This window comes from Pinus tabuliformis, chromosome Q (genome assembly GCF_031772625.1).
Source record: "Pinus tabuliformis cultivar Carrire ecotype Pingquan chromosome Q, CPIR1, whole genome shotgun sequence".
Lineage (NCBI taxonomy): Eukaryota > Viridiplantae > Streptophyta > Pinopsida > Pinales > Pinaceae > Pinus > Pinus tabuliformis.
In genome coordinates, this window is record NC_142296.1 from 200,841,044 (window position 1) to 200,857,455 (window position 16,412).

General features: G+C 37.4%; 2 pseudogenes; both read left to right on the top strand.

Moving 5' to 3' along the window:
- Positions 1 to 1,998: 1,998 nt before the first annotated feature.
- LOC149218889 (NF-X1-type zinc finger protein NFXL1-like) lies at positions 1,999 to 11,332 on the top strand (annotated as a pseudogene).
- An 892-nt stretch (positions 11,333 to 12,224) lies between these two features.
- On the top strand, positions 12,225 to 14,732 carry LOC149218890 (uncharacterized; annotated as a pseudogene).
- The last annotated feature ends 1,680 nt before the right edge of the window (positions 14,733 to 16,412 follow it).

Sequence of the window (16,412 nt, forward strand, 5' to 3'; positions counted from 1 at the left end):
AACGGCACTGCAGGTGGGGTAGGCTTCCTTATGTTCCCATTCACCAATTCATGCAGAACCCGACCCTTAAAAGAGTATCCTAAGAGTTATGACTAGCTAAAGCCCTAATTTTACATGTGTTATTGTACATTGCAGCTATAGGATTGAAGATGGAAATACCCGAACCTATAAAAACAATAGTGGTGCTCGTCCAGGAGAATCGATCCTTTGACCACATGGTGGGCTGGATGAAGGAGCTAAATCCAGAGATAAACGGTGTAACAGGGGAGGCATGAAACCAGTCTCAGTAGACATTGACTTCTCGTGAACTCTGTGTTAATGCCACACAGTGGTGTGCCTTCCCTTCATAGATGGGGTGCTAGAGTTTGGTGTTACAGAGCTTGTAACTATTGAGACTATACAGAACTCCAAGTTTGAGCCACTAGTTTTAAGGCCTTCCTGGGCATTCTGGAAGCTGCTGCGGCAGAGAGGGAATTCTAATGGAAGATCTTCTTGGATATTGGTGTGACTATGTGGGATTTTGATGGTGGTGGAGTAGCACTTTTTCTCGAAGGTAAGTAGATCTGGTTTGCACTATTTTGGTAATGCTACATGGATATTTGGCTGGGTTTGAGGAGTACTATATATCTGTCTGGTAGTTTTTTGTTTTGTCTGTGCTGCTCGCAATGCAGTCCTTAGATACTTCCCATTTTTTATTTGTTCCCTTGCCATAGTTTTGGGTTACTGTGGCATATTGGGGTATGGGGTAACTTTCTCCACCTATAGTGACTTCTAATATGCCCGCCACATTTCTGACTTTGTTCTTTCCCACGTACTATCTGAGATTTTCCAGATTCTGATGATATTCCTTATTGCAACCTACATCATTTTCTACATCTTTAGAACACACATTCCACTTGGTCACAGGCAACCAGATGCCTATTTGGATTGACCTCATCTCCCTGGCATGCCCTCACTTATCTCAAAAATGAAATTGTTCCTTGCAATGAAATTGTTCATGGAAAATTGTTGTTTCTGAAGATTAGGGGTTCAAAATCAAGCTTAATTTGAAGGTTGTTTGTTATGTTAACTTTTTTGATGTGGCTTTCTTTGGGGTAATGATCTGATACATTTTACTAGTCTTTCTGTTACAACAAAATGTATTTTGGTTCTGTACATCTTAAGCAACAGAATGCTGCATTTGCTTTTGTGTTTTACACCTTTTTGGGGGAACATGATCTTGTATTCATAACCATAGCTGCATTTTCTTTTGTGTTTTACAACTTTTTGGGGGAACATGATCTTGTATTTAGAAGCATAGCTGCATTTTCTTTTGTGTTTTACACCTTTGTTTTGGGAGAATTTGATCTTGTATTCAGAAGCCTACCTCGATTTGCTTTTGTGTTTTACACTTTTTTTTTGGGAACTTGATCTTGTATTCAGAAGCCTAATTTGAAGGTCATTTTGACTGTTATTTTTTTCAATAGTCTGATAGTTTACATGATCTACTTATGTAAAACCCAAAGTAGTAGAATGCTAGGTATTGGAATCTATCGTTTTATGTTTTTTTAGTTGCAACATGATTTGGTCAAGAATGAGTTTCATTAATATCTGAAGAAACTACATGTTCATGTATGATAATAAACACCAGAATGATATTTGGATCTCTTGTTTTTTGGTTTTGAACTTTTGATATGTTTTTTTGAAGGACATACTGAAGATTACATGCTTAATAATGCAATAAAATATCATGTAGGAGACTACTGTATTAGGATATATTTTGTCTTCAATTTGGATGTTTTCTTCAGTGTCTTGTATTTAGAAAATGTCAACTTCAATGTGCAAGACGTTTACAATGCATTCTGATAGTGCAAGAAGTGCACTTTTTGGGGACTTTTTTGGTTATTCTGATCATAATTTTTTTCTATGGGTTACTATGGATGATTTTATATGTATTTTTGCAAAGGCCTTCGTTTTATGTCTTTGTTCCACTTCAAGCTCTGGTGTATGACACAAAGGATGGGCTCCTATGGGAGAGATGTCCGATTTGAGACTCAATTTTTTCTAGTTGAGGGTAGTGAAGGTTCACCTTTGAGCACTGGTGTGGGCGATGACATTGGAGAGCCAAAAATCTATATTGTTTTCTTGCCACTATTGGAAGGATATTTTAGAGCCGTTTTGCAAGGAAATGAAAACAATGAGCTTGAAATATGTCTGGAAAGAAGTAAGAATCGTAGGGATAATGAATGGTATAAAATAAAATTCTTAATATGACTCAATTTTCAATTCCCGAGAGTAAAATAGACATTCTGATTTTCTCTTGAATTTACTTCGTATTTGGCATTCCAGGAGATCCTATTGTTGAGACAACTCAAGGAGTTTATTCAGCTTTTGTTGGTGCTGGAACGGATCCATATGAAGTGATTACTAGTGCAGTAGAGTGAGAACGTTTCCATGTTTCAAATTTCTTATTTAATTTCATCTCTTTTGGAACTTTTCAGATTTCAGTATCAATGTTATATGATTAACATCAATTATTGATAACACAGGGTTGTTGAGAGGTATTCTAAAACTTTCTTATTTAACTCTCTCTCTTTTGGAACTTCTCATATTTCAGAATCAATGTTATATGATTAACATCAATTATTGATAGCGCAGGGCTGTTGAGAGGCACTCTTAAACCTTTTCCCATCGTGAAAGAAAGATGGTAATTTCTCATGGAATTGAAGCTTGGTTCTTTCCAATGGTGTCTGAATTTGTTCCGTGTGCTAAAACATTTAGCTCGCCTTGACTTTTAATTGAGAATGACACATATCCATGTATTTTTTTACTAAGTCATTATAAGTTCTCGTTGGTTCTCTGTAGTCTTATGATTTGAATATTTCTCTTGCAGTTACCTGATATACTCAATTGGTTTGGGTGGTGTACATGGGACGCATTTTCCACAGATGTCACAGCTGAGGGTGTAAAACAAGGTTTAGAAAGTTATATTATTTTTCCCGCCCCCCTTTTATGTTCTGTAATCGTATATCAACTCTTGTCGAGATGTAGTTACACTGTGACCTTATCCTAAGGGTCCAGTTCCAAATGTTTGTGATTTTTTTGTATTTCTTTAACAGTCTAGAGAAAGGGGGCACCCCTCCAAAGTTTCTACTTCTTGATGATGGCTGGAAATCTGTTGAAATGGACTCTAATGCAAAGCCTCCTCTAGTTGGCAATACAACAAAGTAGGCTTGACCTTCTTTTTTCTTCAAATATGACATTTGAAGACAATAATTCATATCTCTTTGAAATCTGAAGATAATTTCCTTTTGATCCTGAATCTTCTTGCAATATGAAGATAATTTCCTTTTTATTCTCAAAGTTCTTATAATCTAAAGATAATTTCATTTTGATGCTCAATTTTCTAGTGGAACTCTAAACATTCTATGGGCTCATAATTCAATTTTGCAAATCGGCTGACACATGTAAAAGAGAATTATAAGTTTCTAAAAGATGGAAAGACTGGTCAAAGACAAGAGGATCCTGCTTTGGGCCTTAGACACATTGTTATAGAAGCAAAGAAGACCCACAATTTATGGTAAGCTACCTTAGTTGTCCATTAGGAATTACTCAATTATACTCCTTATTTATCTATATGCTCCAAACCCTTCATTCTAGAACTTTCCTCCTGAATTCATAAGCTACATTCTTTGTTTAGTGACTAGTTGATATATTTAAACTATAATTTGTATATGCAGACTACTTTCCTCCATAGTTGATTTGGCATGCTACTTTGTTCTCAATTTATATTAAATTTGTATTATTCCAGGTAAATTTATTTTTGGCATGCTATCACTGGTTACTGGGGAGGAGTGAAGCCTGATGTTTCTAGAATGGAGCATTATAATTCAAAATTGTCATTCCCTATTTAGCCTCATGGGATTCTTCTTCACCAACCAGACGAGGCATTAGAATGCATAAAATTAAATGGATTGGGCTTAGTCCATCCCAAAATTGTGTTTCAATTTTATGACGATGTCCACTTGTATCTAGCAAGTGTTGGCATTAATGGTGTCAAAGTGGACGTCTAGAATATTATCGAGACATTAGATGTAGGCCATGGTGGTCGTGTTAAATTGGACAGCCAGTATCAGCAAGAAATGGAGGCTTCTATTGCTTGAAATTTCCCTGATAATGGGATAATTGCTTGTATGATTCATAATCTTGATGGTCTTTACAGGTCAGTGCCATAGAATTGTGTATGCTTGCTTGTAGTAAACAAACAATCTGACCAATCTTTTCTCTCCCTTGACCGTAACAGTAACAAATTTGTATTTAATTGTTTATACAGTTCCAAACAGACTGCTGTTATAAGAGCCTCTGATGATTTCTGGCCAAGGGATCCTACATCACATACCATTCATATTTCTTCTTGATCCAGGTGGATGTTGGTGGCCACCCACCTATCCCATTTGGACCCCCACAACTATCTCTTTCAGCTTTTCAGTTTCCTAAATTGTAGTGCAGTTTACTATTTTTAGCAGTTTTTCAAGTCCTGAACTTCCGGAGCCGTTTTGAGGCCCTAAATGATGTTTTTTGGGAAATCTGGGAGCAACATGGGTCCATGGACCTATGTTTCTCTTCCCAAAGTTATAGTTCTCGGATAGATCTTTCTAACAAGCTATCGTACGCGTCAAACGGAGATCGGGTGCCAAAATTACGACCCCGGGAAATTGATGTACCAATTTACCCAAACTGGGCCCACAATTTGGCGTTTCATCTTCTAGGGTTAGGTTTTGGGATGTTAAGGGTTTTCCATTATTTCTCAACAATAAATAGGCCTTCAAGCCTCATTGTAAGGCAATTCAGAGGCATGTAGCCGCCACATCTCTTCTCAGAGATAAGCTACCATCACCCTAGCTGATTTATTTCCATTTCTGTTTGTAAGCATATTTCATTATTTTGCATTAATGAAATGAAGTATTATTTCCACTACATATCTGTCTTTATGGTTATCTTTATATTTTATTACGTTCATGTTTAAGTCCAGATCAGTGGTATCAGAGTGGTCTGCTTTTTCTCTGTTTTTCTTTGCATGTCCCAAACGAGGTCGAGATATAAGGAGTTAGGGCTTGAACTGATCGAACCTTTGCAAGACCAGCCTCCAAATCTCGACGTCCTCCCATGGCGGATGAAAAGAAAGATGAGGGGGCAAGAGATCCTATCAAAATCTTGCTCGAAGAAGCCCTCAAGTAACAAAGGAACGCGATCATTGATAGCTTTGCGCAAATCCTTCAGCGGCTACCCAGAGACGACGCATCAGCTTCCTACAGCTACTCTGGAAACACCACACCGTTTAAGGTACAAGTTAATTTTGAAATCCCCATCTTCGAGGGTCAAATAGACACAGATGTCGTAGATAAATGGTTAAGTCTGTTAGATGGGTATTTTTCTGTTCATGAATTTTTGAGTCAGGAAAATATTGTTTTCACCCTTCTCAAAGCAACCCCCCACGTCAAGGACTGGTGGGAAACCTACTGCGAGCAGAAGAATGAAAGTATGGGCTCACTATTTTCAGCCGCACCCACTTGGGATTCATTCCGGGATGCCGTCAAGGAGCAGTACTACCCTATCAAAAGCTATGAGGACAAATACATCAAATGGACCACACTGCGTCCGGGACAAGACCAAGATGTGCCGGAGTTCACAAAAAAATTTCATACCCTTCACACACAGTTGGGTATCAAAGATTCTGAGCTGCATCTGGTACTCAAATACTGCGGCTGCCTACACAGATACATCCAGGAAGAGATGGAGTTCCTGAACATCTCCTCGCTTGGCACAGTGTATCGATATGCTCTCAAAATCGAGAAAAAGTTCAAACAGAATAAGAGAGACTTTGGATCTGCAAATCCGAAGACGAAAGGACAAAGCCAAGGCGGGGTGACCCAAGACAACCCATCGAAGCCACAAGAAAATAACAACACCACAAAGTCGAAGAAGGACACAAGAAAGTGGTGTGAGTTCCACAAGAGTCCCACTCATAACACAAGTGAGTGTTGGACCAAGCAATCGCTGGTGGCTGAGTTGAAGGCTTCCGAATCAAATGCATGTTCCGACCCTAAGCCAGAACCCGACAAGGGGAATGGCAAAGGGAAGCAGATCATTGATGCAGATCCCAGCGCCACTGTTGCCACCACCAAGATCCAGAAAAATGAGCCTGAAGATCCAAAGGAGGGGGAACACCTTTTCCACTCACAAATGTGGGTGAAGGGTTTGCCGTTGCAATTCATTGTCGACAGTGGCAGCCAAAAGAACCTCATTTCAACAGAGGTCGTGAAGTGTTTGTGCCTACCGACTACACCACACCCGCAATCGTGTAGTATCGGGTGGCTTCATGAAGGACAAGATCTCAAAGTTCGCCAGCAGTGCCGCCTTCCCTACAGCATCAAGCCCTTCACAGACGAGGTATTGTGTGATGTTACACCTCTGGATGTTTGTGATGTACTATTAGGCCAGCCATACTTGTGGAGGCGACATGCTGTGTATGAGTCAAGGCCTCGCATTGTCATTATTTCTTTGGATAATTTAGTATACAGCATACCAGAGGTAGCCCCACCTACTGCCACCTCTTTGATCATTGCTAAGAAAGGCAGCAAGCTCATCTCATAGACTAGGAAATTTATTTTTTGTCTAGTTCACTCCCAAAGCAAGGGGAAGATCGTTGCTACATCCATGACCCCCATGAAGGGTCCCTCCACGCAACAACAACAAAGGGATACGGTCATGACATAACATAGGAACAACTTCTCCTCACCCACAGGGGTACCACACAAGTTTTAGGTGGGCGACAAAGTTTGGTTACATCTGCAGAAAGAACGCCTTACAAGAGCCCATCAGAAGCTCAGACCACTCTGACATGGTCCTTACAACAGTACCAAGGTTGTGGGGAACAATGCTTTGGAGCACAGCATTCCTCCATTCCTTCACCTGCACCAAGTGTTCAATGTGGACTGTCGTCGACCATGCTTCCCACCATTACTAGACACATCAGAGATTGCAGAACAAGTTCAGCAGATGGAGGAACTCAATGCAATGGGGACCATTGCTTCCTAAGGGGGGAGAAATGATCCAGGTGGATGTTGGTGGCCACCCACCTATACCATTTGGACCCCCATAACTGTCTCTTTCAGTTTTTCAGTTTACTAAATTGTAGCGCAGCTTACTATTTTTAGCAGTTTTTCAGGTCCTGAACTTCTGGAGTCGTTTTGAGGCCCTAAACGATGTTTTTTGGGAAATCTGGGAGCAACATGGGTCCATGAACCTATGTTTCTCTTCCCAAATTTACAATTCTCGGATAGATCTTTCTAACGAGCTATTGTACGCATCAAACGGAGATCAGGTGCCAAAGTTACGACCATGGGAAATTGATGTACCATTTTACCCAATCGGGGCGCACAATTTGGCATTTCATCTTCTAGGGTTAGGTTTTGGGATGTTAAGCGTTTTCCATTGTTTCTCAACGATAAATAGGCCTTCGAGCCTCATTGTAACACATTTCATAGGCATGTAGCCGCCACATCTCTTCTCAGAGATAAGCTACCATCGCCCTAGCTGGTTTATTTCCATTTCTGTTTGTAAGCATATTTCAGTATTTTACATTAATGAAATGAAGTATTATTTCCACTGCATATCTGTCTCTATGGTTATCTCTATATTTTATTGCATTCCTATTTAAATCTGGATCACTTATGTAGCCTACAACAGCATTCTTAGAGAGTTTATGCAACCTGATTGGGATATGTTCCATTGAATGCCCCTTATAATATATCTAATGTCTGTACTTCCAAGTTTATTTTTCAAGCTTCAAGTCTATGAGCAATAACTAATTATTATATATTTACACTGAAAGGCCTTTATTTTAAATCAATTAACCTCAAAATTTTGTCTACCATTTTTACTAACTTGTGACGCCTGTCTAATAACTCTATCTTTATTCTCGTGATATCTGTTGTTACTCCTATGATTTCCACCAACTCCATTTTTGGAACTTCACACTCTACGAGTGAGTTCCATGGTCGTGAATTCGCCAGGTATAGCCACAAAGAAGTTATTATTTGCTACACTTATTGTCTTCGATGGACTCTACAATCAAACCTTTGTACATAATGCAAACCAGGGCATTCTTGGGAAATAGAATGTTGAGAGTATTGGCGATTATGATAATGATATGCAAAATGGGGTATCCATCCACGGACAAAATTATGCAAATGAGGACCCTATGGACCCCTCCATTGACAACACAATCTACAAGTCAGTAGAGATGAGAAATGAAGGGTTTCAGGAATAGGAAGATGGTGAAAAACAACCAAGATTGGAGGCAGAATCTTCTTCATCCTCCTTTGAGCTACGAGTCTATTGACAAAGTAGGATAGTAGGGAGAAGACAAATTTGGATCGATCCAGTGTACTAAAGCTAGTGCAGAAAATTGAAGAGAAGCTTAATAAAGGATATATTAAAGGTTGACTGCATGATATGATATGAAATAGTTGGACGATCAACAGCAATTTGGTCTTGTGGTAGTTGTTATGCCATTTTTCACCTGCATTGTGTAAGGAAATGGGCAAGAGCTCCATCCTTTGTAGATTTGTCTATTGGGTAGAGTTAGGGTTCCAACTGGAGATGCCCTGGTTATTAGTTTGTGCAGCTTTCACTCCCAGATCATCTTCATTACTATTGTTTTTTTTGGGAAGGTGCAAGAGCTAGAAGTAGAATATTATCTCACTCCACATTCATGTGGAGGACCATGTGGGAAGCCACTTGAAAAGGAAAAGAAAACTCCCAGTTGCTCACATAAATGTACTCTGCAATGTCATCCAAGGACTTTCCCACCTTGCTCAGTAATGGCTCCCCCCTAACGTTGCCCGTGTGGTAAAACAACAATTACAAGGAGATGTTTTAATCATAAATCAATTGAATCATGTGGATAGTGCTATGAAAAGCCTCTCAAATGTGGACACCATTATTGTGACAATGTCTGCCATGAAGACCCATGTGATCCTTGCAAGGTTCTAATAAAAGCTTCATGCTTTTGTGGGGAAAAGGAGGAGATGATACTTTGTGGCGATATGGAGATCCAAGGGGAAATAGACTGGAAAATTGGTGTATTTGCATGTAAGAACCCGTGCATGAAAATCATTTCCTCTCAGAATCATAAGTGCAACAAGATATGTCATCCTGGAGAATGTGGAGAGTGTGAACTATCACCTAGGAAGGTCAAATCTTGCCCCTGTGGTAAAACTCAGCTGCAAAATCAAAGGAAGAGTTGTATGGATAGCATACCAACCTGCTCAGAGGTATGTGAGAAGCTTCTTCCATGTGGAAAACATTTTTGTATAAATGTCCTCCTTGTTTGGTTTCTGTTAATAAAAATGTTGATGTGGATCATCATCTAAGACAGTCCCTTGCTGGAAGACCATCGTATCCGTCGAGGAGAACGATGAATTCAAATGTGAAGAGCATTGTGAACAAAAGAAAAATTGTGGTAGACATAGATGCAGTGAAAGAGGCCGCCCTCTTGGAAATCTAGGGGGTTCAATTAATGATTTAGGTGATTGGGATCCACATTTATGTCAAATGCCATGTGGGAAAAAGTTGCAATGTGGGTAGAATTTTTGCCAAGAACTTTACCATAGTGGCCACTATCCACCCTGCCTTGAAACTATTTTCATTGATATTTCTTGTGCATGTGGGAAGATCTCAATTGCTCCTCCAATCCCTTATGGAAAAGCCATTCCTTCATGCTCATATCCATTCTCCATTCCTTAAACATGTGGTCATCCTGCGACTCATGATTTCCATATCAAGGATTTCCCTCCTTGTACTGTTCCTGTTGCAAAAGAATGTGTAGGGGGTCATGTAGCTCTAAAAAATGTGCCATGTGTTTCTCAGGACATTAGATGCAACAAGCTCCGTGGGAAACCACAGCAATGTGGAATTCATGTGTGTACTAGGACATGCCATCTACCTCCATGTGACTCAGTTTCCAAGGAAAATTCATCATCAGTAAGTAGAATCTCATGTGGGAAACCTTTTGGAGCTCCTCGGAGAGATTGTAGGCATACTTGTACTGCTTCATGTCACCCACCTCTTCCATGCCCTAATACTAGATGTGAATTTCTAGTGACTATTACTTGTTCATGTGGTCGATTGACTGCAAAGGTCCCATGTGATGCTGGAGGCAACAATACTAGAGCTGATCCTATCTTTAAAACCTCTGTTCTTCACAAATTGCCTGCTCCTCTTTAGCCAGTGCAGTCAAAATCAAATAGAGTGCCTCTGGGCCAGAGAAATCTTGCATGTGATGAAGAATGTCTAAATTTGGAGAAGAAGAAGATTTTGGTAGATGCTTTTGGAATTTGCACAACAGTTGATCTGCTAGGGGTGAATGAACAAATTTCAGAACTTCTGGCTGAGTTGATCAGGAGAGAACCACAATGGGTTTCAGCTATTGAGGAAAGGTTTAGATACTTGGTTTTGGGGAAAACAAAATCCCGCTCAAGCAGCATTCGTGTGCATGTTTTTGGTCCTATGCTAAAGGAAAAAAGGGATATGTTGAGACATCTTGCAGAAAGATGGAACCTCTCCATATATTCAGCTGGATGGGAACCAAAATGTTTTCTGGTCATACAGACTACACATAAGTCAAGATCCCCATATGTAGCATAATTCCCAAAGGGTCACTTCCTACTATAGGGTCGATGCAAGCTCCACCTTTCAATTTAGTTGTAGATATGGATCCCAGGCTCGTCCTTGCATTGTTTGATTTACCAAGAGAACATAAGTGAGTTCCCTGATTTTGAGATTTGGAGGCGAGTGTGAACTTGTATGACTAAATGACAAGAATGCATTAGCCATATTTACAGATCATGTGAGGGTTGCAACTACTCTTAGACGTGTGGATCATGCTTCTGTATATTGAGGTGTTATTGTAGTCCCTCATAATGGTGGATTAACCAACTGCAATTCCTGGGAAACAAAATATGGGACATCAGAAAAGGATAATGCATGGAAAAAAAATTAAAAATGAGTAATAAAGTGTGTGGATGGAGGATTCATGGGGGAGGATTGGTCAAGTGTTGAAGTATCGAGGCCAGTATGGCAATTCCAGAGAAATCCTATTTTAACAAGAATAAATCCATATGGAGCTCTTGAGAAATATAATGCAGGAGAGACTTGGTCAACTAATGTAGCCCAACCATCTTCCAAGCCTCTAACATCTATGGGTTCCACTGAAGTTTCATCCTCTCAAGAGAATCAAAATAAGTACTCTTCCAGTGAAGTGGATGATTGGGAGAAAGCTTTTGATTAGGCTATTTGGTTTACCATTTTTCTTTGGTTATATAGCTTGCGAGGAGATGCAAAACATTTTGTCTCCCTTTGGTTCTGGTACAAGATCTATAGTTCAAATGTTTCAAGCCTAGCTAGCAAGTTTTAGAATTTTAAATTAAGATGTAGTAATGGGATACATTCTTACTCACCATTCTTTTGAGATGGGTCGACAATTTTGGAAGCAGAACATAGTTTGGTCCATTGAGTCTTCTTTTCTTGGTTTACATTGATTTCACAATAATTGTGGAAAGTACACTTGTACACATGGATTCCTATTATGATAAACGTATTGGTTTTTCAGAGTCGATTCCCTTGATTTAAATTATGGATACAAATATTTTTTCATGCTTAACTGCAATATATTATGCTTTCTCAAGTAAAATAAACCTTTATTTTGTGATAAAATTTACTGTCAATAAGATACACTAATAGTTTTACCATTTTAGTATTGAATTTATTAAAATTCAAGTTAATAGGGTAACCATTTCCAGTATTAGTCCTAAAGTTTAACATTACAATTCTGTTTTTGGTTATATACTAGGAACTTTCAAACAGGCTTCAAAGCCATGGATGTGCTTGAATTTTGACATGATTTTTCATCTAGCCTTGGGAAGGAACTCTAATCTCCAACTGTTTCCTACTATAATTTGTGATATTGTTGATGTCCATGTATTAATGGTAAAGATTCTAGGAAAATAATGTTGTTACAGGACTGCACAAGGAACATTGGGAAACTAAGTCTAATATCAAGTTGCCTCCAGAAGCTCTTGAACCTTGAGAAGCTTGGAATTCTAAATGAGGAGCTTTGAATTCTAAATTGAGGTTCCTATTGTAAATTTTTTCAAGTGATTGTTTCACTCTTGGGTGTTGCAATGGAAATATTAATTCGTGAGAATTATATGGGCAATATTTCTTCACAGGTCCTGAGAATTATTTGGGAATCTTGCTTCACTGGTATAATAACATTTCAAACACTAAAAATGGCCAACCTATTTCAGAAACCTGACATTGTCTCATGTGTTGATTGATTGTTGCAGAAATACAGGGCTAGTAGATTTCTAAATTGGAATTTAAAAAACATTGAAAAATTTTCTGGTATTCACAAGAGCTTCCATATATCATTATTGTAAGTTACACAACTTCACCTATCCATTTTATCAAATAAGAGAGCTTCATCCCATCTCCATCCTCAAATTAAATAATATTACCTCCTACCCTCACCTTTCACCCTCCAATAATAATAGGAATGGTTGATATTTTCAGCTCAAAAAATAACCTTTTGAAGTACCTCTACATAGAAAATTATATTACTTTACATTTCTACAAGCTCCCTGAGACCTTTGCAAAGGCTTTTCTAAAGCTATTTGTCTCACTTTAGTGGTTAGTAACCTCACTTTCGTTCCCTGGGTCCTCCTTGGTCCTTGGTGAAGCATCTAAAAACCTTCATGGATCAGGGCCTAGTAGAGAATGCTTCCACCCCACCAGGGAATGGAGAAGCCCAGTTCTACAAACCATTCCCTATAGTGGCACCATGACCCTACCTAATATGACACCTTCCACCCTTAAACCCACCTCCACCCTTCTCCCACCCTCAACTCCACCCCCACCCTTCCCATTCTAAGAGAGTTCTGCTTATTATTACAATTTTTTTAAGAGGAAGTTCTGATGGTGGACACTGCCTAAGCAGGATGGCTCAGGATAGCAGCATCGCACCAAATCATAAGGAGTAAGTAATAAGAAATCTGCAGAAGAAAAATGGGCTAGAAACTCAAATAAGCCCTTTGGTTTTGAACTGATTTTCTGATTATCATTATGTTTATAGAGAAATGCAGATTGCTAATGCTCTGAGAGCTCAGATAGAAGTTCAGAGAAGACTCCATGACTAGCTAGAGGTATGACAATTTTTTCTGAAATTATGCAAATCGATGAACATAATATCTCTCCCCTATTTCAGTTACCTGATGACTGAATGGAATCTATCTCTTGTAAATGTCAATGTAGGTTCAAAGGCGCTTGCAGTTGAGAATAGAGGTGCAGGGTAAATATTTGTAGACCATATTAGAGAAAGCACAGAAGACATTGGCATCAAAAGCATCGACATCAACATGCCTTGAAGCCACAAGAGCCAAGCTTGCAAATTTTTTCTCCAAGCTTCCTACAAATAGCGTGAAGCCAAATTACTCTCTAGTGAAAGTGACTCCATTGATGTACATTCACAGACAAGATCATGGGGACCTAGAGGTCAAGCCCCACCTTAGAGATCGTTGCTCTCAAAATTAGTTTGCAGGCCATGGCATGGAGCAAAGTCTGAATGAATCTAAGAGTCCAATTGAGAAGAAAAGGTGGAGAAAAATTTTCCATGAGAGAAATGGAGAGAATTTCCCTACCAAGCTACGAGAATTGGACATTTATGCCTCTGCCTATAAAACAGAAGAAGAACAAGAAGAAGTGGAATAGCTCATAAAGCCCACTACTGTTGAAAGGCCTGCTGCAACTAGAGCATTAGTGGATGAGAGAATGGCCATGCTTGTACAATCTAATGGCCTTTCTTTAATCCAAGCTTATCATGAACTGGGACTGTACCATCCACATTCCATGTTGGGCAATTGTTGGAAGGTGACAGAAGGATTGGATTTGAATAGGAAAGGGAAGGGATCAGTTTCCTAGCAGGGAAGAGAGTTGGATATCAATGCATCTCACTCTCAAAGCAGTTGTTTGTCATGCTATTTTTGTAGATTTTGGTCTTATCCCATAACTAATCTATCTATATATATTGACCTCTTGTATGGTATGGGATATCTAGGCTGGTATCAAGCACACCCATCTATTTGAGATATGTGATCAGATAACATTTTGGAAGCTACTTAGCTACCTATATATTTTAATACATCCTATACTTTGACCATTATACCTATATATCTGGGTTTTCCATGCTTAATTGGTACTACAAATATCTGAAGATTATATATTCAGACAACAATCACATGAAACTCAAAGAGCTTTTATAAAGAGAACCCTGACATTGATGAAGTGTCTCTGAGTGCAACACTTAGTGAATAATTATATGAAAATATAACAATTAAGACGATAGAATTATGAAAACTACAAGATAATAACCTACTTGGTACGACCTAGAATTCATTGTTCAATTTGCTTAGGACGCAGGCATCAAAATCTAAATACATGCAACATTTTCTTTTTCAGTCCTTTCACACACTTGACTAAATCTATAGTCTCAGTAACTGTCAATCTCTTCTCTCTTGAATATAACTTTGAAGCAACCTTTATTCCTGGAACATAGTTTTCTATCTAATTTTTAATATAAATCCTTAAAGCATTTTAAAATATTAATATTTTATATGTTGAAATTTGCAGTTTAAATTTTTTAAGTAACAAAGATTTCCTTCTAAAACTATTTTTTTTTATTTCTTTAATGGAGATCTCCCTACCCTAGCTAAAACTATACATTACCTAGTTTCTCCCAATACAAATAATCTTCACTATATAAAAATATAACTAAGACATTGACTCTTTTTGAAGGCACACCATAGTTTCTTTGAAATGGCAAAATATTATTAAACTCTGCTTAGCAACTTACTTTATTGATACAAAGTATGGTTTGTTTGTTATAGTTGATGGATAATAGTTTTGTTGTGATAGTTGATTTGATGTTAGTGAAAGCGCTGATTAAAAAACATAGTTAAGATATTGATTCATTGAAAATGACAAAGTATTGGAACTTTGTTCAACAGATTACTTAGTTATTTAAATATAAATATAGTTTGATGTCATAGTTGATTTGATTTTAGTGGAAGCTTATCAATCTTATAAAGGGAAAGGTATTTCAATTTTTTAATTAAAAATTAAGTTTGTTATTCAATATAAAACTCTTTGAAACCTATAAAAAGGAATCTCTAACATAACAAAAGTAGAAAAAAAATTGAATACTTAAACTATGATATTTTAAACATTTAATTGGTTGGAATGTACATAATTTTTTTTGGTTATAGGAAGGAGATTTTAATTTTAATGTAAACAACATTTTAATATAAATTAAAAATATAGTTTAAATGAATTAAGATTTATTGTATTTATTTTATTATATAATATTCAGTTTGATAGATATGTTTTTATTTTTATTTCAATTAAAGAAAAAAATACAATATAAATGAATTAAGATTTATTGTATTTATTTTATTATTAATATTGATATATCTTTTAATGTATAGGAAAAATAGATAAGTTTTTATTTTTATTTACAATTTTGAAATAAAAGAAATTTAAAATAAAATAAAGAAATTGTAGTCATTGCCATCACCGGAATAGGATGAAGCATCCAGACATGTTAGTTGTATAATGCTTAACTAAAGTGTGTCATCTTTCTTTGGAATCCCAGAAATTAAGCAATGACCCAGTTTAAAAATCATTTTTTTAATTTAATTTTTAAATATCTATATATAATAGGAACACTATTTTTTTTGGAAATTTGGGAAAACATATATAATAACATTTACATATGCTCAAGTGTATTGAGGCTACAAATAGAACTTAACCTGGTATTATTTTGTGTTTAACATTTGTACAAGCAAAATGCTAGACACAAATGAGGTACTGCCAATACTTGTTACAAAAGATTACTCAAAGCTAAGACATTGTATTATAGAAAATGTAGAAAGATTACATGCATATGTGCTTTATGATGTATTAGTTTCCATTTGTCACAAAAATGGGACAGGAAGGAGCATCTGCCCAAAAAATAGAAACTAGATGTCTCCTTGGAAAATTCATTACATTTAACATAGAGAACGACCAAAAGAGAAAAACAAGAGAAGTAAATGTATGTTGGAAAAACTTGTTCAAATGTCCATAAGATTGTCAAACTCATGGATATAATCTTTTATGTGTTATTTTGCATTATAAATCTCATGGATATAATCTTTTATGTGTTATTTTGCATTATGATGTACTATGAAAACCTAGAGATATGATTTCCTACCTTCACTATTTTCATTAACTGCACTCCCCTCAGATATATGACCACCATTTTATTAAAAAAAAAT